This window comes from Pleurodeles waltl, chromosome 5 (genome assembly GCF_031143425.1).
Source record: "Pleurodeles waltl isolate 20211129_DDA chromosome 5, aPleWal1.hap1.20221129, whole genome shotgun sequence".
Classification (NCBI taxonomy): domain Eukaryota; kingdom Metazoa; phylum Chordata; class Amphibia; order Caudata; family Salamandridae; genus Pleurodeles; species Pleurodeles waltl.
This window is the reverse complement of record NC_090444.1, coordinates 817,869,289-817,896,657: the sequence shown is the minus strand read 5'-3', so window position 1 is coordinate 817,896,657 and position 27,369 is coordinate 817,869,289. Positions and strand designations below refer to the sequence as shown.

Genomic DNA, 27,369 nt, shown 5'->3' with positions numbered 1-27,369 from the left:
TCATAGTTCTTTTGTTCAGTAATATAGCAAAACGCGCTTTGATGCAGGGCTCCATACTGCATTTCCGCTGCTTTTTAAGTGCTGTGCTTGAAAGATATTTCCATTAATCGAATAATCAATAATAAATCCAGTGATCCAATTCACGTTATGATAAAGCCAATGTACATTTCATAGGGTGTTCACTGGGGTCTATTGTCTGATGGATAGTCCAGGGTATGTAAGTCATCCACTTTTGTCTTAATTTTGAAATTGCCCTTTCAACTGTTGTCCACTTCACAATATGAAGTTCATGCACGTACCATTGACAGCAATAAAGCAATGTTATGCATCTCCACCGGAGTTCCATTTTAGCACTATTGGATCTTAAATGCAAATTTTCAACCCCAGGTAGGAACCCAATAACCAAACACTTAGGGGCATATTTATAATTCCCTAGCGCCACCTTGCACCACATTAGCGTCATTATTTTTTAAGTTAATGTGGCCCAATGAGGCAGAAATCCCAGTGCGATATTTACAGTGGTGCTATGCACGCACTGCGCTACTCTGTAACCCTTTGCGCTACATTATGCCTGTGCCAGGCATAATGTATGCAAAGGGGGCGTTCTCCTGTTAGGAAGACTGCAAAAATGGTGCAAGGAAATCTCTGAGATGTCCTTGTGCCATTTTTTACGGCACTTTTAACGGCTGCACAGAGCAGGCATTAAAAGGGGGTGTCCAATATTTAGAATGGGCCCCTATGTACTCTGCAGGAGAAGTGGCAACATTTTGGTGCTCCTCCTGTAGAGGACATGAATAGTGTCATGAAAAATGACGCTATTGCCCCCTACCTGCGCCATGGTGTGCCGTATTTTAAACACAGCGCACAGATGATGGCGGTAGGGGGGCACTAAGGGGTGCAGGGAAAGTGGCGTTGCACTTGATGCAGCAGCACTTTCCATAAATCTGTCCCTTAGGGTCTAATTTAAAGTTTGACAGATAAGCCATTGCTCCTCTGTCAGTGAGGGGCTGATCCATTTACTTGGCTGATAGATCTTCAGTCCCCATATTTAGAGTTTGCCTTCATTGACTGCCATTATTCATGTTGAAGGATCGTCTATCAGAAGAACCAGAGTTCTCCTTCTATTGTGGATAAGGTGAATGTTATAGCCAATGCCGGATGCTCACAGGAGGACATCCACAAGCGGTGGAATGATCTCAGTGGGGAGTCTGTTCCCTCACTCCAGGGGACACCAAGAGGACCGGGCAACTGGTGATGGTTCTTCCATGCATCCTAACCCCATGCCCTGGGAGGAGAAGGTGTTGTCCGTACTCCATACTGAAGGCACTGTGAGAATTGCAGGTGGAGTGGAGACTGGTAAATGCCAACACTCTCTCACAATAATTAATTCACCCACTCCACACTCACACCCATAATCCTCAATACATTTCTACACTCATGAAAATCGTTTCACACAAGGATGCTAACTGATGCCTGTCAACACTCAAGGAGTTCTCTATGTGTTTATTATCTCACACATACTCACTCTAGCACATTCTCACCAACGCAACTTATATGTGAAACATCATCAAACAGGTGTCAACTTACATTTTAAATGCACATTACACACCCCATAAATACAGACAACATATTTCAAGTTACTCATAAGAATGCAGGCTCAACTCACTTTTATCAGATTTACATAATACATACTGTCTATATTTGATACAATATAAAACAAATAATTTGCCGTAGCAGAAGTTTTAACAAATGAATCCTTGTCAACGGAACTAAAATGTTCCAGTTCTGGTTTTGTGAATTCTAGTTCATTCTTTGACAGTATTGTTATTTGTTTTTGGAATTATTGTGCAAGCAAATAGTTTTAACTATACCTAACAGTCAATGAATGGAAAAGTGGAATCATAATCAAGTTCAGCTATTTTGTCCAATCAATCACACTCTATTTTTACAAATATTTTCATTACTGATAACTTTGGGTCATTTGCTCTTTGGAAATCTTAAGGACTACTTATTTTTATTCAAACTACAAACATACACCCATGGCTTAATAAACATAGAAGTTGAAATAGAGTGATGTATCTAATAGTCACTCAAAAGCACTGCAAAGTGACCTGTGTCTTCTGAACAGAGTGTTTCGGCTGTCTCAGTCAAATCTTTTAGGAAAATACTGTTATACAAAGTATGAAATGTAGGGGTGGTGCTGCACCTCTACTGTGTATCTAGCTAATAGACCCAACTCAATAAAAGGAGGTTGATGGAGTGACATTGAATCACCTGCATATCACCTGACAGATGTTTTTTCTTGTTTCAATTATTAATAATATACTACTGTTATTTGTTCTAAAATTCAAAACGACTCATTATGAATGTCCATTATTTTAAGTGCACTAGATCTTCAATGCTGAAATCAAATTTCACTAAATGTCCATACTAAACTCCATATAAGGCTAGGATTGTTATGTATTCAAAATGTTGCCAAATAAGTATTTGAGAGACCATTCATACAGTGTATAGCAATCTTTTTGCAACATTTTGTACATTACAATTAAGGAAAAATGCTGTATGAACCCTCAATTTAATCAGTACTGTAAAATACAGGGAAGAGCAGTCTCAAATTGTAAGGAAATGCCTCCTTGGCATGGTTACCCCCTGACTTTTTGCCTTTGCTGATGCTATGTTTTGAATTGAAAGTGTGCTGAGGCCTGCTAACCAGGCCCCAGCACCAGTGTTCTTTCCCTAACCTGTACTTTTGTATCCACAATTGGCACACCCTGGCATCCAGATAAGTCCCTTGTAAATGGTACCCCTGGTACCAAGGGCCCTGATGCCAAGGAAGGTCTCTAAGGGCTGCAGCATGTCTTATGCCACCCTGGAGACCCCTCACTCAGCACAGACACTCTGCTTGCCAGCTTGTGTGTGCTGGTGAGAACAAAACGAGTAAGTCGACATGGCACTCCCCTCAGGGTGCCATGCCAGCCTCTCACTGCCTATGCAGGTATAGATAAGTCACCCCTCTAGCAGGCCTTACAGCCCTAAGGCAGGGTGCACTATACCATAGGTGAGGGCACCAGTGCATGAGCACTGTGCACCTACAGTGTCTAAGCCAAACCTTAGACATTGTAAGTGCAGGGTAGCCATAAGAGTATATGGTCTGGGAGTCTGTTTTACATGAACTCCACAGCACCATAATGGCTACACTGAAAACTGGGAAGTTTGGTATCAAACTTCTCAGCACAATAAATGCACACTGATGCCAGTGTACATTTTACTGTAAAATACACCCCAGAGGGCACCTTAGAGGTGCCCCCTGAAACCTTTACCGACTATCTGTGTAGGCTGACTGGTTCCAGCAGCCTGCCACAACCGAGACATGTTGCTGGCCCCATGGGGAGAGTGCCTTTGTCACTCTGAGGCCAGTAACAAAGCCTGCACTGGGTGGAGATGTTAACACCTCCCCCAGGCAGGAGCTGTAACACCTGGCGGTGAGCCTCAAAGGCTCGCCCCCTTTGTTCCAGCACAACAGGGCACTCCAGCTAGTGGAGTTGCCCGCCCCCTCCGGCCACGGCCCCACTTTTGGCGGCAAGGCCGGGGGAGATAATGAGAATAACAAGGAGGAGTCACTGGCCAGTCAGGACAGCCCCTAAGGTGTCCTGAGCTGACATGACTCTAACTTTTAGAAATCCTCCATCTTGCAGATGGAGGATTCCCCAATAGGATTAGGGATGTGACCCCCTCTCCTTGGGAGGAAGCACAAAGAGGGTGTACCCACCCTCAGGGCTAGTAGCCATTGGCTACTAACCCCCCAGACCTAAACACGCCCTTAAATTTAGTATTTAAGGGCTTCCCTGAACCTAAAACTTTAGATTCCTGAAACTACAAGAAGAAGAAGACTGCTGAGCTGAAAAACCCCTGCAGAGGAAGAACAGAAGACACCAACTGCTTTGGCCCCAGACTTACCGGCCTGTCTCCTGCCTTCCAAAGAAACCTGCTCCAGCGACGCTTTCCAAGGGACCAGCGACCTCTGAAACCCCTGAGGACTGCCCTGCTTCAAGAAAGACAAGAAACTCCCGAGGACAGCGGCACTGCTCCAAAAGAACTGCAACTTTGTTACAGAGGAGCAGATTTAAAGACCCCTGCAAATCCCCGCAAGAAGCGTGAGACTTGCAACACTGCACTCAGTGACCCCGACTCGACTGGTGGAGAACCAACACCTCAGGGAGGACCCTCCGGCGACTCCGAGTCCGTCAGTAACCAAAGTTGTCCCCCCTGAGCCTCCACAGCGACGCCTGCAGAGGGAATCCCGAGGCTCCCCCTGACCGCGACTGCCTGAACTTAAAAGTCCCGACAGCTGGAAAAGACCCTGCACCCGCAGCCCCCAGCACCTGAAGGAACGGAACTTCTGTGCAGGAGTGACCCCCAGGAGGCCCTCTCCCTTGCCCAGGTGGTGGCTACCCCGAGGAGCCCCCCCCCCTTGCCTGCCTGCACCGCTGAAGAGACCTCTTGGTCTCTCATTGAAAACCATTGAAAACCCGACGCGTGTTTGCACACTGCACCCGGCCGCCCCCGCGCTGCTGAGGGTGTACTTTTTGTGCTGACTTGTGTCCCCCCCGGTGCCCTACAAAACCCCCCTGGTCTGCCCTCCGAAGACGCGGGTACTTACCTGCTGGCAGACTGGAACCGGGGCACCCCCTTCTCTCCATTGAAGCCTATGTGTTTTGGGCACCTCTTTGACCTCTGCACCTGACCGGCCCTGAGCTGCTGGTGTGGTAACTTTGGGGTTGCTCTGAACCCCCAACGGTGGGCTACCTTGGACCCAAAACTGAAACCTGTAAGTGACTTACTTACCTGTGAAACCTAACAATACTTTACCTCCCCCAGGAACTGTGAAAATTGCACTGTGTCCACTTTTAAAACAGCTTATTGTGTTTTATGTAAAAAGTATATATGCTACTGTAATTATTCAAAGTTCCTAAAGTACTTACCTGCAATACCTTTCAAATGAGATATTACATGTAGAATTTGAACCTATGGTTCTTAAAATAAACTAAGAAAATATATTTTTCTGTAAAAAAACCTATTGGCTGGATTTGTCTCTGAGTGTGTGTTCCTCATTTATTGCCTGTGTGTATGTACAACAAATGCTTAACACTACTCCTTTGATAAGCCTACTGCTCGACCACACTACCACAAAATAGAGCATTGGTATTATCTCTTTTTGCCACTATCTTACCTCTAAGGGGAACCCTTGGACTCTGTGCATACTATTCCTTACTTTGAAATAGTGCATACAGAGCCAACTTCCTACACAAATTATAACCATTGATAAAGGCCAAATGCTTTAGAGGTAACATATAGCTTAAAAAACAATATACCATCAGTGCCCACATTTGTTTTCTTTTTTACAAAGTGAAGCAAGATCTCAATCATCAGACTCACAAGAATCACAGTGGGACTAACACTGCTACCAATGAGGATGATCTTTAAGTCCGGTTTGGCCCCTCAGATTTGTGTGATCATTGCCCTATGGCTCCCCACTCCCTCAGGATGCAAGGCCTTGTACTTCCAGCAAAGTCCTAATCCCCTTACTCACATCATTGCCCCCACAAGCCCCCTGTGACTCCACACCACCAACAACTGTGGCCACCTCTATTGTGAATTGTGCCACAACCACAGCTACACCATCTGTTGTACAGCCGGGTAGCTCTACACCTGTGGCTACCCACTGAAAGACATAGAATGGCTTGGAAAGGGGTGGCACAGGACTTGCTGTGGGGAAGGAGGTGCAGGGTGCAGCCACAAATGTCAGTACCAAGAATCAGGCCTGACAGGTGCACCTATGTGGCAGGTCGAAGAGCTGGGCCAGATTACTAAATTTCCAAGAGCCCAGGAATATTTCATGGGGGCTCAGGATGATTTTGAAAGGGCTCATAAATGACCTGCTGGAGGGTCACCTGAATGTTAAAAATTTACATTCCGGGGTGGCTTCAAAGCATTGTCTGCAGTAGTGCCCCATTTTAGCTGTCACTTTCATTGTCAAGCACCATCTGCTGACAGCTCTGTCCCAGAAACTCTTACAGCTGACAGCTCACACAGTAAGTGGGACACTTTTGCACACAAAACTACATGCCAATCCACCTTCGCCTCCACTGACACCCAGGCTGCATCATTGGCTCCTAGGAAGGGTTTTTCATCAGGCCAGGTTAAGGGTGATGTAGGAAAGTAGCCTCTTTCTAGCTTGGCTACCCCTACTTTTGGCGTGTTTATCAGTGTGTTTGACTGTGTCTACTGGGATCCTGCTAACCACGACCCCAGTATTCATGCTGTCTCCCTTAAATGTGGTTATTGGTTACTGTTAACACAGTATTTTACCCACAATTGGCAAACTGGTGCCCCCTTATAACTCCCTAGTATATGGTACCCAGGGCATTGGGGTTCTAGGGGATCCCCATGGGCTGCAGTGTATATATTTGCCACCCATAGGGAGCCCATGCAAAGGCTTCTGCAGGACTGCCATTGCAGCCTACGTGAAAAGGTGCAAGCACCCTTTCACTGCCATTTTCACTGCACCAGCTCACTTATAAGTCACCCCTAAAGCAGGCCTTCCAGCCCTGAGGACAGGGTGCAAAGTACCGGTATGTGAGGTCACCCCTGCACTAGCAGAGGTGCCCCCATGACCTCCAGGACCATTTTCCCGGACTTCGTGAGTGCAGGGATGCCATTTTACGAATGTACTGGACATAGGTAACTACCTATGTTCAGCTACATAATGGTAACTTCAAACATAGGCATGTTTGTTATCAAACATGTTGGAATCATACCCAAGGTTTTTGAAAGCATTGGTTGTATGATTCCATGCACTCTGGGGGCTTCTTAAAGGACCCCCAGTATTGCTATTTCAGCCTTTTGAGGTTTTCCAGGCAGCCCCAGCTGCTGCCACCTCTCAGACCGGTTTCTGCCCTCCTGTTGCTTGAAAAGCTCAAGCCCAGGAAGGCAGAACAAAGGATTTCCTTTGAGAGAGGGGTGTTACACCCTCTCCCTTTGGAAATAGGTGTTACAGGCTTGGGAGGGATAGCCTCCCCAAGCTACTGGAAATGCTTTGAAGGGCACATTTGGTGCCCTCCTTGCATAAACCAGTCTACACCGGTTCAGGGACCCCCAGTCCCTGCTCTGGTGCAAAACTAGACAAAGGAAAGGAGAGTGACCACTTCCCTGTCCATTACTACCCCAGGGGTGGTGCCCAGAACTGCTCCAGAGGGTCCATGGGTTTTGCCATCTTGGATTCAAGGTTGGCAGGGAACTCTGGGAGCATCTGAGTGACCAGTGTCAGCAGGTGACATAAGAGACCTCCCTTGATAGGAGCTTACCTGGTTAGGAGACCAACCCCCTTTTAGGGCTATTTGGGGTCTCTCCTTTGAGTGGTTCCTCAGATTCAAATTGCAAGACTCCAGCAGGAATCTTCTGCATCCTCCAATTTGACTTATCACTGAAGAAACTGCACCTGGACCCTCCAGGAACTCTACAAGCTGCAAAAAAGAAGCAAGATGCCTTCTGCAACATTGTATCCCCAGCTCAAGCCAGCAACTGCAACTGTTTCCCAGTCCTTCATCCTTTGATGACAGTCTGTTTTGAGCCTGCACCAAAAGTGCGAAGGAATCTCCCTTGGGGTGAAGGAGTCACTCCCATGCTTAAGTAGGCACTTACTGCAATGACAACCAGCTGCGTATCTCCCCTCTCCTGCAGAGCTGTATGGATCCTGCATCACGGGTGGTGCTCTGAAGTAGCCCGATGGTCCTCTCTTCCAACTGTCCAACTTTGATGGAGGTAAGAGCTTGGCTCCCCCCCAAGACAGTACCCCCATGAACTGTGTATTTTGCAACTGCCAAGGCTTGTTGGCATCTTTTTTCCAAGTCCTTCATGTATTTTGTTGCTCCGGCCCCCAGCACTCTATCCTGTGACGCACATCTTCCTGAGTGGTTCTCCAGCGGCATGGGAGCCTTTGTCGTAGTGCTACATGGGTCTCTTTTGCAACTTCCTTGTCCCTGTGCTGTGGGACTTCTGTGTGTGCTGCCTGGTCTTCTGTGGGCTCTCTGAGTTGCTGAGGGCCCCCTCTGATTCCCCCTCCTGGGTAGAGTCCACCTGGTCCTTCCTGGTCCCGGGAAGCAGCATTTTCCATTAACCGCAAGCTTTGCTTATGCCAAGGTTTGTTGGTGGACTCCGATGGCGCAAACCCAACTGCAATCCTCCATCTGGCGTGGGACATCAATTGCACCTTCCGGGAACCCGACTTCGTCTTCTTGGGTGAAGTTCTTCTTTACCGGTTGATCTCCTTTTGCACCTTCATCCAGGTTACCAGGAGCTCCTGTTCTTCCTGGACATTTCTGTGCTTGTTGGACTTAGTCCTCTTCTTCCATAGGTCTTCTTGTCCAGGAATCCACTGTTGGTGTCTTCAAGTCTCTTCTGGGTTTTGCATAATTCTTCTTCTCATTTTTTGTGTATGTTCTGGGAAAGTTACTGTGAATTACACCTGCTTTCCTGGTCACTGAGGTGGGTTCTGGTACTTACCTTTGGGGTTTTCTAGTACTCCTAGCTCCCCTCTGCACACTACACTTGCCTAGGTGGGAGACTGACTTTTGCATTCCACTTTCTTAGTATATGGTTTGTGTTCCCCTAGGCCCATTTCTAACTATTGTGATTTTCACTAATTGCACTGTTTTCTAACTGTTTTTATGCCTATTTCTGCATGCTAGTGTATATAATTTGTGTATTACTTACGAAGGGAGTTTGGTCTCTATGGTATTTTTGGTATTTGTGTCACCAAAATAAAGTACCTTTATTTTTGTAACACTAAGTATTTTCTTTCATGTAGTTGAGTACTGTGTGACTACAGTGGTATTGCATGAGCTTTGCATGTCTCCTAGATAAGCCTGAGCTGCTCATCCACAGCTACCCCTAGAGAGCCTGGCTTCTAGACACTGTCTACACTACACCACACTACATTAATAAGGGATAACTGGAACGGATATAAGGTGCAAGTACCATAGGTACCCACTACACACCAGGCAGGACAGCCTCCTACCGACGACAACTAAAAATCCATTACCAAGAGACGCAAAATGTCCTAGAGTGAGCATCTGGACTAGCATCCAGTTGATGTCCACACAATTCAAATACATACATACAGAAAACAACAAAGGCAACAGTGATCAGCAACACTGCAAATGCAAGACACTGTATATTGGACGTTGGGTGCTTAATTGTCCCAGATCATGTCACCTAAATGACCCAAAGTGTCCAAAGCAAAATTCCAAATTTGGGGGAAGCACTTCCAAAAGATACATTATTCAAATATAAAAGTTCAATGAGGTATGTATTTCACATGATGCCAGAATTTCAGGGTACAATAAATAAACCAGGGTCTTTTCCTCTTATGAAGGATAAACTATTTTATAGAAAATCAACATAATTAAAATTGTTGTCCACCCATCCCAGCTAACATATTTCATCCCATACTTAGAACTAAGAGCTGAAAAATAAAAACATTCAAAACTACAAATATAGAAAAAGAATGAATTTTAACATATGATTTTCAAATATCTTATAAAGAAAATGCTGATATGTGTATCTGCACTCCTTATTTTATATCCTCAATTTTATGCTTCCAAGGCTGCACTTGTCCAGATCCAAGCGCAAATTCAAAATTAGTAAATAGCTTATTGTATCTTTGCCAACATGTCTACAGTGAGGCACTGCTGTTGAGGGTCGAAGCTCTAGAAATTATTCATGTTCATCCAGAATTAATTCAATGAAGATTCATAATGTTAGTATTGAGTTGTTTTTTATTTCTTCATAAAATAATCACCCTGGCACAACATTCTCATTACCACAACTCCTATATGAAACACTATCACACAGGTGCCTTCTTACACTTGGACCTCACATTACACACACCATAAATATAGACAACATTTCAAGTTGCTCACAAGACTGTAGGCTCTAGGTACTGGTATCTGATTCACATAATACATCCTATCTATCTTGAGCTGATAAATTTAAAACAAATATTTTGTGATAGTAGGCGTTTTAACAGATCAATCATTGTCACTTACCACCAGTACCATGTCTAACTGTTGCTTATACTTCACAATGCCTTGCACATAAGAATTAAGCCAGTGATTGAGTAGAGTTATCTGGATAAGAATGCTCCACAGTTTAGAATGATTCATACAATTGAAGGTGCTGCTAAGGTCCATAACTGTGAGGGAAAGTGAGCCCTTTTTTGCAATCAAATATTTTCCCTATTATGCAATGTAAGTTCTGGCATTGTTCTTGTGTTCATAAACCCTCTCTATACCCAAACTGCACCATACTGATAAATCCAGTAAACTGCCCATTCCTCTATCCTACACAGAATGATTGTTAGAAATTGAGTTTTTGGTTGGCAGTCAGGTTACCCCCTGTCCAAGCAAAAGCCCTCACTCTAGTCAGGGTAAGTCACACACAATCCAAGATTATCCTGTGCCCACCCTCTGGTAGCTTGGCACGAGCAGTCAGGCTTAACTTAGAAGGCAATGTGTAAAGTATTTGTGAATAAATCATACAATACCACCATATAGCACCACAGAAATACACCACACAGTGTTTAGAAAAATATATAATATTTATCAGGATAATTGTAGGTCAAAAAGAATAAAGTTGCAATGGGAAATTGTAGAGATATCACTGAAAAGTGATATAAAGTGTCTTAAGTCTTTAGAATATAAACAAAGTCTCTTTCAAGCACAAGTACCTGGTTTAGAGTGGTAAAATCTCCTCAGAGGGCCACAGAGGAAGAGGTGCGTGGAAAAAGGGTGTGTGCATCGATTTCTCCCCAGCACACGGGACTTGTGTCGTTATTTTCCACGCGGGGAAGTCGTGCGTCGTTTTCCGTCGTGCGGACAGTCTCTTTCTGTGGATCGCGGGGATTACCAGATGTCCTGGGTCTGTGCGTGGATTTTCCTGCTTGTTCTCCGGCTGCGCGTCGGTCTGCGGGGCTGCGCGTCGAAATTACGATCTCACAGCAGGCGTCGCGTCGATTTCTCCTCTAGACGTCGGTCTGCGGGGCTGCGCGTTGAAATTACGATCTCACGGCAGGCGTCGGGTGGATTTCTCCTCTAGAGGTCGGGCGGCGTTGTCCTTGCGAAGCCGTGCGTCGGATTTTCGGTAGTCCCAAGAGCGTCGCGTCGATCAGCGTCGGTGTGCGGCGTTTTTCTCGCCGCAGAACAAGTTGTGCGTCGAAATTTTCGGCGCACGGAGCATCCAAGTGAAAAAGAGAAGTCTTTTTGGCCCTGAGACTTCAGGGAACAGGAGGCAAGCTCTATCCAAGCCGTTGGAGAGCACTTTCACAGCCAGACAAGAGTTCAACAAGGCAGCAGGGCAACAGCAAGGCAGCAGTCCTTTGTAGAAAGCAGACAGGTGAGTCCTTTGAGCAGCCAGGCAGTTCTTCTTGGCAGGATGTAGTTTCTGGTTCAGGTTTCTTCTCCAGCAAGTGTCTGATGAGGTAGGGCAGAGGCCCTGTTTTATACCCAAATGTGCCTTTGAAGTGGGGGAGACTTCAAAGAGTGGCTAAGAAGTGCACCAGGTCCCCTTTCAGTTCAATCCTGTCTGCCAGGGTCCCAGTAGGGGGTGTGGCTGTCCTTTGTGTGAGAGCAGGCCCTCCACCCTCCCAGCCCAGGAAGACCCATTCAAAATGCAGATGTATGCAAGTGAGGCTGAGTACCCTGTGTTTGGGGTGTGTCTGAGTGAATGCACAAGGATCTGTCAACCAAGCCCAGCCAGACGTGGATTGTAAGGCACAGAAAGATTTAAGTGCAAAGAAATGCTCACTTTCTAAAAGTGGCATTTCTAGAATAGTAATATTAAATCCGACTTCACCAGTCAGCAGGATTTTGTATTACCATTCTGGCCATACTAAATATGACCTCCCTGCTCCTTTCAGATCAGCAGCTGCCACTTCAACAGTGTATGAGGGCAGCTCCAATGTTAGCCTATGAAGGGAGCAGGCCTCACAGTAGTGTAAAAACGAATTTAGGAGCTTTACACTACCAGGACATATAACTACCAAGGTACATGTCCTGCCTTTTACCTACACAGCACCCTGCCCTAGGGGTTACCTAGGGCACACATTAAGGGTGACATATGTAGAAAAAGGGGAGTTCTAGGCTTGGCAAGTACTTTTAAATGCCAAGTCGAGGTGGCAGTGAAACTGCACACACAGGCCTTGCAATGGCAAGCCTGAGACAAGGTTAAGGGGGCTACTTAGGTGGGTGGCACAACCAGTGCTGCAGGTCCACTAGTAGCATTTAATCTACAGGCCCTAGGCACATGTAGTGCACATTACTAGGGACGTATAAGTAGATTAAATAGTCCAATCAGGTATGATCCAGAGTTACCATGTTTAAAAAGGAAGAGAGCATATGCACTTTAGCACTGGTTAGCAGTGGTAAAGTGCGCAGAGTCTAAAAGCCAGCAAAACAGGGTCCAAAAAGTGGAGGGAGGCAGGCAAAAAGTTAGGGGTGACCACCCTAAGGCATGTCAGGTCTAACAATGATGCTTTCCAGTATTGTGGCTACAGAATCTAGTAGAATCTAGCAGGTATATTGGTCTGTAGCAACAAGGGTGCTGCCTATTACTCTTTTAAAAACTGGAACTATGCTAGTAGTGAGGCAGGGATCTTACTAAGTACTTCAGCATTCAAAATGGTGGAAAATATGGGGGCCCTCAAAGCAATATTCTCCTTGTAGAGATCCATAGGGACCCTGTCTGGACCTGCTGCCTTTTAGGATAGATTGGCAGAGATAGCTGTAATAAACTCCTCAAGCTCAAATTTAATTTTGAGAGGGATTCAAGGGGCATCCTCCAGCAGATCTTCTACACCACTAAGCCCAAAAGAATAAAGGCCCTCATTATGACCTTGGCGGCTGGCTTCAGCCGCCCGCCAAGATCTGACCGCCGGGCGGCCACCAATGCAGCTGCACTCCCGCTGCGGTCATTATGAGATCCCTGCTGGGCCGGCGGGCGGAAACCTGGTTTCCGGCCCAGCGGGGATCTCGGCCTCAACATAGGAGCCGGCTCCAAATGGAGTTACACCCGTCGAGCTTTTCACTGTCTGCATAGCTGCATGGGCCCCCCAGGGGCCCCGTGACTCCCCATACCACCAGCCTTTTCCTGGCGGTTCAAAACGGCAGGAAAAGGCTGGCGGTCGGGGACTCGTTATCCCCTGGGCAGCCCAGGTGGATTATCACCGCCGGGGCAAATGTGGCGGGAAGAATATCCTGGATTGCACCGCCAGCCTGTTGGCGGTGCAATCGCCAAAACAGCCCTGGCGGTCTTTGACCGCCAGGGTTGTAATGACCCCCAAAGTTGTTTGAAATGCTCCACTCATCTGTCACAATAATGTTGGTCCCTAAACCATTAGACATAGCAGTATTTGATTTGTTAGCGTTCGCAATCTTAAAAAATAACAAAAAACTTGTGTCTTTGTCTTTACATGTTCTTATTAGACATTCCCAGTTTTTTTCCTTTCCTTTACCACAGTTTGTAATCCAATCTTGCTTGTACTGTGAAGGTCTTATTTCTGGGTCTGCTATTCGGGGCAGTACGCAAATGTTAGTTTGCTAACCTGAACTCCTTATCAAACCACCCTTGCTGTATGCTCTTAACATGTTTGAGGGGCCTTAGTTGTGTTTGTCAAAAGCCTCAATCGTATCTGATACCTATTGGTTAATAACCAATGGATGATCAAGGAATAATTCAAGATTTGTCTTAACAGTAGTGACTAACAAGGTTGAAATATGTACTATCTGCCATCCAAATCCAACATAGGTGGAAAACTATTTACAGTAGACCTATGCTGCTGGACCATTGGGTGAGATTTTACAGAGGGCAGTGAATGCAGGGCTTCCAATCTGTGTATTCCAGGTCCATAAAAATAACCCAGCAGTAAGTTTTGACATGGTGGTTCAAAAAGTTCCGATAAGCATTTCGGGCATTTTGTGAAATTAAGCTACAAGCTAGGTTTGGGAATTAAAAGTTGATAGCTCCACAGTCCCCTTTAAATTACTTAGCTGTGGAGATAATTCAATCTACTCTCCTAACAAAAACAACACACCTTATTCTTAAGTTGTGAAGCAGATTCCACCACTGATATCAGCATGGGTGGAATGTTGGACATAACTGCCACATAGGGGCAGTATTTGGGATGAGGTTAAGAAGTGACCCAATAGAAATATGTCTTGTAAGTCCCTCCCTTCTAGCTACTCTCCGTGGGGATACCCCTGAGCTCTTAGTTCTAGCACTTGTGTCCCTCACCTTCTCAGAGGGTGGGAACAAGACCTGTCAAGCGCCAGTGCATAGTTTAGCTATTGGGCATTGGTCCTGTGTAGACATTGGACCTGCCGTTGTGGGCAGAGTATTTGTAGGATCCACTGCCTCAGTCATGGCAATTAACGTGGCCTCTTTGTAACAAATAATTAATTTTGTAATTTCATTCCCAAAAATGTTATTCTGTCTTCCAAAGAAGTAACACAGCCATGGACTAGGGTCTTCATTTTTCCTTGTGGCATTTCCCATTTAAGGCTAATTCATTCTTCCGCTGAAGACATGGGACGTTCATGTTGTTTACGAGCCTAGACACTCTTGTTTGGCTTTTTGATGGCACAAGCCTCCTTTCTACAAATGAGCTTCAACTGTCTTTTTCTGTTTTAGTGAAGGACTCCCTTCACTCAGGTGTGACAAATCTGAATCATTTACCTCCCCTCTAAAGGACATACTGCACAGGGTGGCAGTGTTCTCAACTGGTACATGATAACTAGTCATGGATTTTCCTGGCATAACATATGAAGGCATGTTGATTGGTGGATTAGCCCATCGCTCACCACAGTCCAGGGATAATCGTCTTTAGGCCAGGTCAGTTTTGGAGATGACCCCAACCTCCCTAGCCAGGAATAAGTCCAACATAGTGCCATGGGGCACATTAGAGGTTTTAGCCTTAACCCCACCCCCAGGCATTTTCCTTTTTTCCTTTACTCCTTATGGACAACCTGGCTGCCAACAAACAGACCAGGTGGGACACCTAGTGAGACAGTGATGGTGCTGCTAAGCAGAGCAGAGTTTCAGATAGAGAAATAGCACACAAATACAAGGGTGGGGATAAACAAAACCAGTAGTAAAAAGTTGATCCCTTCACAGGAGTAAGCTGAACACCAGGAGGGCAAATTTGTATTCTTAATCATCCTAGCATGCCATGGGGTGAATCAAAGTCAGTCAGTCCAAGTAGATGGTCCTATTCTAATATGGCTAGGAAATCCAGTCATCACAACCTCAGGCTTCTCAAACCACTTTATTAACACCAACTATCCAAACAAGTCCCAGCCAATGCATTTCATCTGTTACACAGGAACTTCATCAGGGGCTAAAAAGATACATATACAAACTATTAGAATCCACCCCATTAACAATTGACAGTCATCAGTTGACATATTAAACACTTTAATATCTGGTTCACTTCATACAACCACCTCAAAGGGAATAGTCACCACCATATATATGCTTCCATGCACAGTATTAATCAGCCCTTCTCCCTGTGATGTCTAGACTAGACAACTCTTGAATATATCTTCACACAGTGTTATCAATATTGTATTACCCATCCATCCCATGGTAGAATCATTTCAAGTATGCAAATATGCAACCCTGTATTACCTTTCCTACAGTATTTTAAGAATTAATTTGACTTGGAAAATCACCTATTTTGCTCATTCAGGATTACTGTTAAAAGCGATATTACTTAGTTCATTTTTCCTTTTGTGTGCGTAAATACTACACGGATATCCTCAAAAAACTATCCTGCTCTAATCAAATGATTGTACAAACAGATTTGTTGACCATAAATTATTACAGTTAATTATCACAGTTCTAAATACCCATGTGAAACCTTAAAGTCATGAAATGTTGCAAGTGGATTGATGTTCCCTTAAAATCAATGTTCCATAAGAAAACATACAATACAGGATTATTTTACATGGAGATAAAAGATGTGCCTTCAGATAATACCTTACGATGGTGTTCCATTAGAGTAGTGCTGGATATGTTTATAACTAAGAGACCCATTTATATAGTAGTGGAGGGCCTGTTGTTCCGCCATTATATAAATCAGCCCCTTAGTTATATCATGCAACAGAGTACATTACTTCATCCAAAAACAAATTGTAGCTCTATTGTGGCAAATTTCTTGGTCTCCTTCAGGGAAACCCACAAAGTCCGGGTACCTTTAGAAACCCTAGGATGCTGGAAAAAAAGCAGGCAAATTTGGCGTGGATAGCTTATGTGGACAAAACGTTATGAGGGCCTAAGCGAGAACTACCCCAAATAGCTGAAAAAAAGGCTTGGCACAGGAGGGGGGAAAGGCCTGGCAGTTAAGGGGTTAAAGGCCTTGTTTGTAATGTCATTGCATTAGGCCTGCTAGCCATAAAAACACCCTCTAGTATATGGTTAGACTGCATTATTTTCTCCTGTGTTTTCATGGGGTTACTACCAATATTGTTACATGACAATGTTTCTTACAAATGATATTTTTGTTATGGCGCCCTCTAGGGGCTGGCTTGAGTAATACAGTCTAATGCCAAAAGTTGGTTTCGGATAAAGGTTTATATGATAATTGGATATGTTTTATTAATCTCTCCTTATTACATTTATATACATGATTCAGGCCAACCTAACATCCTTACTACAATAAGACTGTTTGAACAATCTTTATATATTTGGGTGATCCTTTCAGTTTATCTCTCCTCTGTGGCTGTCTAGTTCCTTTTTGGGGGGAATTGTCTTAGCCAGCCAGTAACTCTGATGGTGGGGTGGTGAAAGTGGTATTCTGTTGGAATTAGCATGGCAGATTTAAAATAGGATGCTAAATGGCTTCTCCAGGAGAACTTACCTGATCACCCTGTCATCTCTGTTACATCTTGCAATGTGACTTCAGATTCAAATTTGATTTTAAATGGTGTAGAAGGTGAATGTGGTTTGCAGTTTCTATTGTGGAACATTGCCTGGTTCCGGGCCAAAATCACTAACAATTATTTGAGATATTTTCCAGGTAAATTTGATATTATATTTTGTCAGGTGACATGGGCTATCAAATCACTGGCATTAAATGGATATGCTTCTTATTGTTCAGATGCAACTCCCTCACCAGCAGGCAGAGGGAAAGGGGGTTTGGCTACCTTTGCATCTTGTGCAATCAAGAATTTAAAGATTAAGGTTGTCACATCTCTTCCCAATTTACAAATGTTACATTTACAAAAGCCTAAGGTGCTAAATATGATTTTGATTAATTTTTATAATAATCATTTTGGCTCACAATCTCCTGATATCATTGAGACATTAGAAAAGACTCTCTCGGCTTTTCTCACTAGTCAGGAAGACGCCCCTTTGGCTATTTTGTGTGCAGGTAACTTTAACATTACCAAATGTTGATATAGTGATGAGCATATTTGTGGGCATATTTGTGGGTTTATTGATGTACATGGGGATGTTAGTGGCCATTTCACTCAGTCTGCTTATGGCGAGGCTCTGAATAAATTAATATTGTCTTTTAATCTGACTGTTTCATCGGAGCTATATGGTAAGAGTGTTGTAATGACTGCTACTTTTACTGGCTGAGGGAAGGCAGTACAACAGATTGTGTGCGCTTATCTCCTGATCTAGTATGTAGCCTGGCCCGGTTTGAGGTATATCCTCTACCCTTTAGTGATCATAATCCTATTAATTTATGCCTGGCCTTGAACCCGTGTCCTGTTGTGGTACAGGTAGTGAACCCGCCTGTCAAGTATATTGCAAATAGAGGGGTTTGCGTTAAGTGGAATAGTATTCATCCAGAGGAGTTTTTTAATAATTTGATTAGCCCTTTAGTTGCTGATTTTTATGTTGTTTGTTGCTAGACAGGCTCCCTGAAACTATTGTAGAGAGCTGTAACAAAATTAGTAAGGCTGCAGCATGCAACTTAATTTTGGACAGACCGATGAAAGAGTGCCCAGGAAAATTCTGGTTTAGTCATGAGTTCACAGCTAGATTGAAAGAGTTGAAAAGGGTCACTTCTATAATCCCTTGTAATCCAGTGAATATGAGGAAAGTCAAAGTTACATGCAAGCTTTGGTAAGAAGGAAAAACAAAGTTAGGATTAAGGGTTGGACGGATCTAGAAATGGCAGCCGAGCTAAATGACAACAAATTGTTGGGAGACAGTGAATCAGCCTTTTTTCTCTGATGATATGTCAGCAGGTATTCAGTGTCATATTAGCAAACTAAGTTTGGGTTTACCATTTTACTCTTATTTTTAATCCTGAGGATGTGGAGAAGATACTAGTCCTCTTACTACTGAGGTAAACAAGGACTGGACAAATGATTTACTTAACTATGAATCGGTTGTTAGGGCAATCCAATGTGCAGCAGGTGGGAAAGCCCCTGCCCTGGATGCAGCTCCTATAGACCTTTTTAAATTCAACATAGGCTTATGGGCCTCTTTGCTGACCAATGTGTTGAGGGCAGCGGTCAGGAAGAATCAAATAAATTCCCGGAGAGAGTCCGTTATTGTTCCGATCTTTAAAAAAAGGGTAACAGGAACTCTCCGTTCTGTTATCATCCAATCTCAGTACTTGGGTCAAGAGTAAAAAATGTTGGGTTGGGTAAATTTGAATAAGCTAGAGTCATGGGCCGAGTCAACTTATTTTTTTCCCCTTATGCAATAGAGATTTAGACCTTGTTTGGGGACAGTGGAACAGACCCTTAACCTAACCATTATTTGGGGAAAGTACGTCAAAGCCAGGGGATGTTCCCTCCATATGGCTTTTATGGACCTCTCCTTTGCTTTTAACTTAGTGTACCCGAACATACTTTGGGATTTAATGGGCCAGACGGGGATTGATCAGTCACCTCTAGATTTAGTGCAGCGTCTTCACACAGATACATCTACAAGGGTATGTTTCACACTCTCTGGGGAATGTTCTAAACCTTTTTGGGTCTTGTGAGGTGTGAGGCAAGGTTAAATGTTAATTCACTAGGCACTCTTTTTACAATCATATAGCAAACACGTCCCCCGTATTGGTGTGCAAACTGTCCCAGTGCTTTTGCGGATGATGACGCCCTTTTGGCACTAACTGCAAAAACCTTGTAAAATCTTTTTAACAGATTCAATGATTCATTTGAAATCATTTGTATTGGTTAGCGAGCCCAGAAATGCTAAATCCAAATGTTGAATATCAGGGGCAAATATTCAGAAAGTTCCATATTTTAATTATAAAGGCATCCTATTCTGGCTCTTGGTAGAGACACTGCCCAAAGAGCCTTAAAAATAGGGGCTACATGCAGCCTTATGTTTAGATTTACCAAACAGGCTAGGCTGCAAACCCATTAGGGAAATGACCCATCTATACAAGAATGATTGTTTTTCCATGGGTGTATATGGAGCAGGTATGAGGGGTTGTGCAGCTCCTGGGAAAATTACAGGCTGTAGAAAATACATTTCTTTGTCATTTTTTAGCCATACTACCTATCATAGCAAAACTTATTACTCCCTTTTGAATTGTGGATGGGTTTCCTAGTGAATTTTACAAGCATGGCCTCTTTGCTCCTGTGGATCCAAATTTGGAGTACCTCTAAGGTGTGTTTTTCTCGTGAAGTCATATTGGATTGCCTAAACTTGGATAATAGGTATGCAATCCCATGGCTGGCCTACGTGAAGCACACTATTTATTCCATTGGTATGTGTTCTCTTTTTGATATCCCTGGGAGATAAGTCCCCAAGTGAAGGATAGGGTCAAGAAATGCCTTCTAGCTTACAGAGAGGAAAGGTGTATTGAAAGGTCCCTCAATATGGATTCAGTGTTACGTTACATGCAGCTTTTTAATACTCCTTGGATGAATTTTTATCTTTTATGGATCACTAATACCCAGTACATATTTTATCTTACGAGGTTGAGGATTAATACAATTCATTATCTGCTTGCCTTTTGCGTAGTTGGATTGAGAGTGACTTCTTTCTCTTGTTGACCTTGCGATAATGTGTCACTGCAATCTCTTTCTCATTTGATGCTTTTTTGTAAATTGTATTCCTTGTCTAGGGTGCAGTTCCTCCGCCCAATTTTAAAACACAAGCACTTTATGAGTTATAAGGATGGTCTTATTTATTTACAATCTCTGTTTACTCCAGAAATCTAATCTGTTTTTCCATTGTGAATTTTATTAGGGCTGCCATCAGAATATGGAAATCTCATGGCACTTAATTGTTTTTTAGAAAGTACTGTTTTAATATTTGATGCAGTGTTAAAATATACTTTGTTTTATTATTTATTTTACTGTATGTACTTTTATGGACCGAACAAAGATTTATGATGATGATGATTATTGAGTAAATAGTCCCTATCATAAACCCCTGGTAGTTTATAGGCTTTGCATAACAATCATAGTGGCTCTGGTGTCATAATCCCATAAATTGGTACAGTTTCTTCTGAGGCTTAAGAATTACCCAAAGGGTATGCTCTAACTTCGAGGATGGAAAATCAAAGTGCAGCAACATAATTTGAGCAGTAGGTTTCACATATAGATTAACTTTCAAATGGCCATTATCATGGCGTATTAATATATCAAGAAATTCTACCTGATGTTGACCACTGTGTGCAGTGAATTTAAATTTTTGATCATGTACATTCAGCCACAATAGAAATTCCCTTAAGTCATCCACTGTTCCTGTCCAAATAGAAAAGATGTCATCTATATATCGTGACCATGTTGTCACAGACTCAAAAATGGAAGTATTTCATTGAAATTTAATTTTTCTTTAAAAAAGCTATAGATATCTATTTAGCTATCTATCTATCTATCTATCTATCTACAGATAGATATAGATATAGCTATAGATCTAATCTATCTATATATAAATATATATAGATATATATTAGCTACACTCGATGCGGTGCAACAGAAGCACCCATGCTGACTCTCTTCCTTTCCTTGCATAACTGCCCGCCCAGCTCAAAGGTGTCCTCTTCTAACACAATTGTCAGACATCTTTGTTGAACTCACTGGGGATATGACTGAGATGTTAATCCATAAACCATGCACTTGCATTGAAAGCCTCCTTTTCAGGAATATTACTGGACAGGGTTTCTATATCAAGAGTGACTAGGGTCTCACTATTTGCATTACATGGAAGACCCCAACTGTGGTAATCATATGCCTTCTGTCTTTGGTAATGGATTTTGTTTGAAGGACTGTAGGTTTTAAGAAGAATTCAACATATTGTGAGAGTGGTTCAGTCACAAAGCCTATAGTAGTCACCATGGGTCTGTATGGGGGATCTTGGGTATTTTTCGGCACTATCGGCACTCCATATAAACTTGCCATCTGTGGATGAGTGGGATTGAGGAAATCATATTCCTTATTAAATATTTGCCATCCTGCAATGCTTTAGATGTAAGGTGCTCAATCTGTTGGACTATGCGCATGATGGGATCTATTGTGATCTTCCTATTATGTAGACTGTTACTCAATAGCGCTGCAACTTTAGCTATAGAAAGGTCTGTATCCATGAGTACAATTCCTTGTCCTTTATCACTATTTCTTATCGTCAGTGAGTCCTTATTTGTGCGAGCTTTCAGAGCTAGCTGTTTCTCTTTTGTCCAATGAGGTTGGGGACGTCGAACATATCAAATAGCTTGTTGGAGACGTTTCAAAACCACTTTCTCAAATATCGCCACCTCTGGGCCCAAGTGCTACAAAGTCGGGGTAAAAGTTGATGGCTGATACAAATTTACCTGTGTTGTGGTAAATGCCCCCATTGCTGAAAAGTATTTTTCGAGACAAATTTACCCCAAAAATGCAAACAGGCCCTGAAACAATTCAAATATATTGACGTTGGTATGGGGGATAAATGACAACCCTTTTCTCAAAAGAGACTTTAATGCAGAGTCAATGATAGTAGAAGAAAGATTAAAGATAGGATTTTGTCTTCCTGTCTCCAATACTGACCATTTCTGGTCTCCAATATTGGTAGTTGTTGTTGGAATGGAATCCCCCTCTTTGCCATGATTGGTATTGCGATCTGCGTGGCCCTCTCCGATCACCTCATCTGGCTAAAAAAGGCAACCCTCTTGCCACTGGTTCAGTTAGTAATCTCCTTCCCATGTCATCAAAATGATGAGAACTGCCTTCATTTTCAGAACCAGATGTATCTGAAAAAGTGGTAACCTTTTTAGCATTCTAACTCTGTCTAGAACCATCATCCTCATTATGTTGTCCTTGGTTATAATTATGTTCAGTCAAATATGGATATACTTTTTCTTTTGTAAAGTACAGAATATCTTTTTTCAACGTGTTTTGTTTTTCTTTACGAGGTAACCAGTAAATGAGGCAATTTCCTTATCTACCTCTTCTAATTTCTTTTTACCTTCTTCTAGTGCAGTAGATGCTTTAATTTTCTCTTTAAGTTCCAGCATCTCCTTAATTACTGACTGAAGTAGCTTTTTAGTTGTTTCCACAGTTAACATCATGAGATCCCTCGAGCACTGGTTCGCTATTCTATTATTGACCATCTCTCTAAGAATTCACATACTTACATGGACAAAAAGTCCTGGGATATTTCTGATTCGATGGCCCTGTGCGATGATCCTCACCTGCAGATATTCATTGCTAGTGATGAGCAGATTGTGAGACAAGATTGTTTGACCTAATTGCACATGACAACCTCATTTTTTAAAATATAATCAAGGCTCTCTATTTGGACGATTGTCTAGGTAGGATTCAATTATATGGTTGGCACAAATCCTTGCCTGACGCCCAAATGTTCCTCCCTTTTAATTGGATGCCTTCTTTACAGTTATTTGGTCTCTGTAGAACTCCCCATCATTGATGGGCCGATTCGAGGCAGGATCCTTCCTGTCTATCCCCTTCATGTGATTATTTCTCTTTCAAGGCATCATAAAGGCATACCATTTGGATATCATTCAGGTATGGCGTACCTGCATGGTTGGCATAGCTTCTTCTAACAAGTAAATTATCAATACTACAAGATGCATGGGGTGACGATTGTGAGAAGCTTGCCCTTTCTTTGTGCATGGAGAGCATTGGTGATGCGATCTTGGTTGATCTAACAATGTATATTCACATTTCCATGAGATATATGGTGGGTGTATACTCTGGTAAAGGGTTTATGCTCTCATGTTATCCTATAGATTTAAGATCTCTGCATATTATTGTTCTGTTCTGACTCGGGATTTAAAGTAACTATGTAAAAAAAAAAATTCAATGTGGCATAGCGGTATATAACATGTGTTGCAGGTTACTTTCAGAATATTGTATTTTGAGGTGACTTTCCTGCAGAAGGCACTGGCTCACTGAAACGCGCGAATAGACAATAAAGAATTCAAGCCACATGAATTAGTGAACAGTGTGCCATTTTTGAGCTAATGAAGAGTTGATGTTAGATGCATTGAAAATTAGCATTTTATATTCATAAAATAGTAAGCTTCATTTCTAAAATATAACAGAACTCTGGTTCATTTCTACAAACTTTAAGTTCCGCTTACAACTGTCAGAAATTGATGAAGTAATAACTCCAGCTGCTGCTAAATAGCAAATTATGTCAGGAGTTATTATGTTGGTGACACACTGGTGAATGTCATATTCTGTATATTTTGTCTAAGATCACTTGGGTTTTAGTGTTAGCATGGTCTGAAAGTTGAATGAGAGTTTGTATGAAGGAGAATGTAGTAGAAATATGGAGCGTGTGTATGCTACTTTGGATGAAGGAGAGTGTAGTAGAAATATTGAGTGTGAATATGCATTTTTATGAAGCACTGTAAAATAATGAATTGAGAAAGTATGCTATTAATATGTTGAATTAATAAACAGCAATAAAAGACACATTTGTATTTGATTCTATCTGAGCCACTATGAGGTAAATTATTAGTGCTGCTTGAGTAATTTTGACATTGGTTGTATTTTCCCTGCCCTAGGAACCTTTCTCTGTAGTAGGGGGTCCCTTTCTTTACAATTCCCAGTGTATGCATACTGATCCTCGGTCATCCTGCCCCAATAACTTGTCCTGGTGCTTTTGAAACATTATTATATAAAGGAGTACTTGAGTCTAAGAAGTCATCTGGAAATTTACCATCCTCATCTGAATCATTCTTTATATTTTTTCTTTTTGTATTCAATCGCATGTTTAGTTTCAATATTTTTATTATCCATTTTCAATTTTCTTTTTATCATTGACAACTGCAAAAAAAAAAATCTGAATTCCCCATCTTGATTCTGGTCATTGTCTCAGAGTATTCTTATTCTGAGTCTTCGTTTTTTTCATTCCTCCTCGATTGCTATACGATCCCACTCATTTAATGCCTCAAACTGACTAATCTAGGTGGTGATTTTCTCTCATACATCACATGACTCAAGTATTCATGCTCACATATCCGGTACCCTCTAAAGAAAATTGCATTTCGTTTCATCCGACATGGTCTTGTCACATTCCTTTAATGACATACTCATATGGAGCTCTGAATTTAACATAATTTCATAAGCAGGACAACCTTCTGCATGAACTTTCTCTCCTTTAATAACAGGTTCTTTAAACTTTTTAATGTAGCACCCTATTTCGATCAAACTAACTACACACACGCCACGTGATATATTATGAATGATATCAACCAATCACATTTCAAACTCAATGAATACCATCCAATTACTGCAGGATCCACAGCAACAATCAACCTGTCACAGTGCTGCTCAAGTGACGTTTTAGCAATGGCAGCATGGCTCACTATGGCAAAATGCTTTCAGATCCACAAAGAAACAAGCAACCAAATATTATCCTATCTGCATAACATAAAAAAAAGAAGGGAAATCAATTCATATTAAGAAAAAATAGCACCTTATAGCACTATCAATCACACTAAGGCAGATTTTCAGTTTTTGGAAAACCACCTTTCATCAGCATGTCTATTCCTGTCAACCAACCAATAAACAATAACCAATTTGATTTAGAATGCTTTTAACTAAACCTTTAGTAATTCAGGGCAGTTCCCTATCATGGTGTGAATGTGGTACCCACAAACCACACCTTCACTCAGCAGACAGGTTCAACTACATAAATATGTATCTCAAGGTCTTGGATTTTGATGAATATGTTTATAAAACTAAAGAGAACTCCAACATAAATCAGAATAATTTAATAATTTGTACGCATTTGATGACAATGACCAAACAGACACAATAATGAGCTACAAGCAACTAATAGAAAATGTAGGAAAATCATCAAGATCACAATAACTCCTCCTAATAAGCCAAAAATCAGAAGTGTGTAACCAAAGGGTTGCACATACTATAATTCATGACAGCACAATAACTCGCACCAAAGTAAAGGATGCACTTGGTCCAAGCCACATTTGTCACAATATAGTCACCATATTGATACTCACGGTCCTTTGCTCAGAAGCAGCTCAAGAACACTGGAACACTGCCAATAATCCAATTAGTCCAAACCATTACAGGCAAGAGTGTAGGCAACCCAAGAAAGGGAATAATGTTATATCTATATTGTATCTAATCTTATATTTTAATTTGTCCTCATTCTCCACCATTCTATACTATTATTTATTTGATAATCTGATAAAACATGATATAAAGTGCCTTTGCAGGATAGAGGAAGGCATTAGTTGCAGGGATGTATGAGGTACTGTGCACCTAACAAAATCAATATTATTAGTAAAACTGACAGCATAAACGATTAAATGAGCCTTCTTGAAACAATATATAAGTTCTGTAGTTCTGGTTGAGCTTCGATTGCTCCACAAATTGTTAGGGGAGAGTGTGCTACTTTTGCAAGTGGCTTGGCATGTATTTAACAAGCCTTGCAATAATCGCCCCTGAAACATACTGCAGAACTTGAGGGCCAATACATCACTTCTGAATGTTTTACCAGCATGTAATTGTGAAATGATTAAGTTGACTTAATCTAGTGAATGTGGGACCTCTAGATCTGCTATTTGCTCTGATGATAATCTCTGTAATCTATGCCATGCATATAGGTATCTGAAAACAGTGGGTTTCTTCCATCTCAAATGAATGATCATTTTCTGTAATATGAGGAAACTAATTTATGTCCACTTGCATGTCTAGAAGGTAGCCTTCAGGATGATTGATGGTTGCAATGGCTATGTTTAAGACATCCATATGAGTTAAACCCATCAACAATCGGCCATTTTTTATCTCCTTCTTAATGCCTTCAAGCCATATCTCTATTATAAACAAGTAATCCAACCTTATTTTGCAGCTCAAATTGTACCTTTCTTTAGTGTATTAATTATTGTCATTTAGGAGCATTAGCACAAACTGCAGCAGGTGCAGCCCTTCAAATGGTATAGCCACTCTTTATGTGGGTCCAAGGGCAGCTGGAAAGTACTTTTCCTTGTCCTCTCTCTGCATACAGCATGTTCTAAGGGTCAGAGTGCCAGGGACACCATATTTATCCCAGGAAATAGGGGACCACACAGTCACTAGCCAATGGGCTACTAGGTCACCTCCTACCTAGTGCAGTTCCTTTCTGTAACGTGTGTCATCTGGCTATCTCAGAGTGTCACATTCCTGCCCCTTTCAAGATGGCATGACCCTTCCTCTATCATTAGGAGCTTGGTAGCCCACCCTAGAGGTGTAATTACTAGAGGGCTACAAGTCCACAGTAGAACCAGTATGGGGGGCGGGTTTTTCCTTCATGACCCGGTCTTTATTTTGTCTGCAGAAAAAAAGACATCCTGCTCTGAGGTGTTAGCCTGACTTCACTCACAAAGGCAGCTTCACCTTGAAGCTCGCCTTTTGGGCTAACACCCTGAGTGGCCATCCTGAACGAAGGGGTGACACCTCACTCACTCTGCAGCAGCTGCTTCTGTTCCTGTGCTGGGAAGTCATTAACATGTCTCCCCAGGCGATCAGAAAGCTGTCTGTGTGCCAGGGCCTTTGTGAGGCTGCTGGGCTTGCTGGAGTACAAAGTAGAAAGCTTCTAAAAGTTGCTTACCTTTAATAGTGGTATTAAATTCATCCCAGGCTTCAAGTCAGGTTTAATGCCAAAATGAACTTGATACCTTACATGAACCAGTTATGTAGTCTGATTCAGGAGTTAGCTGTTTTTGGGAATCCAACCGGTAACCCTCTGTTAGCCAATGTGGCTTCTAACAACTTTGTCAACAGAAAAACAACAATGTGGAAGTGTTGCTGTTAAAACATATTAAAATATATGGCTTACTTAATAAAATACAGCTCTCTGCCATAGGCCTTCTTTAGAGAGACTTGC

General features: G+C 42.4%; 1 long non-coding RNA gene across 1 annotated transcript in view; it reads right to left on the bottom strand.

The window, feature by feature from the left end:
* The window catches only part of LOC138296061 (uncharacterized), a 99,329-nt gene that overhangs the window by 34,240 nt on the left and 37,720 nt on the right, over window positions 1-27,369 (bottom strand). The gene's annotated exons all lie outside the window — the stretch shown is intronic.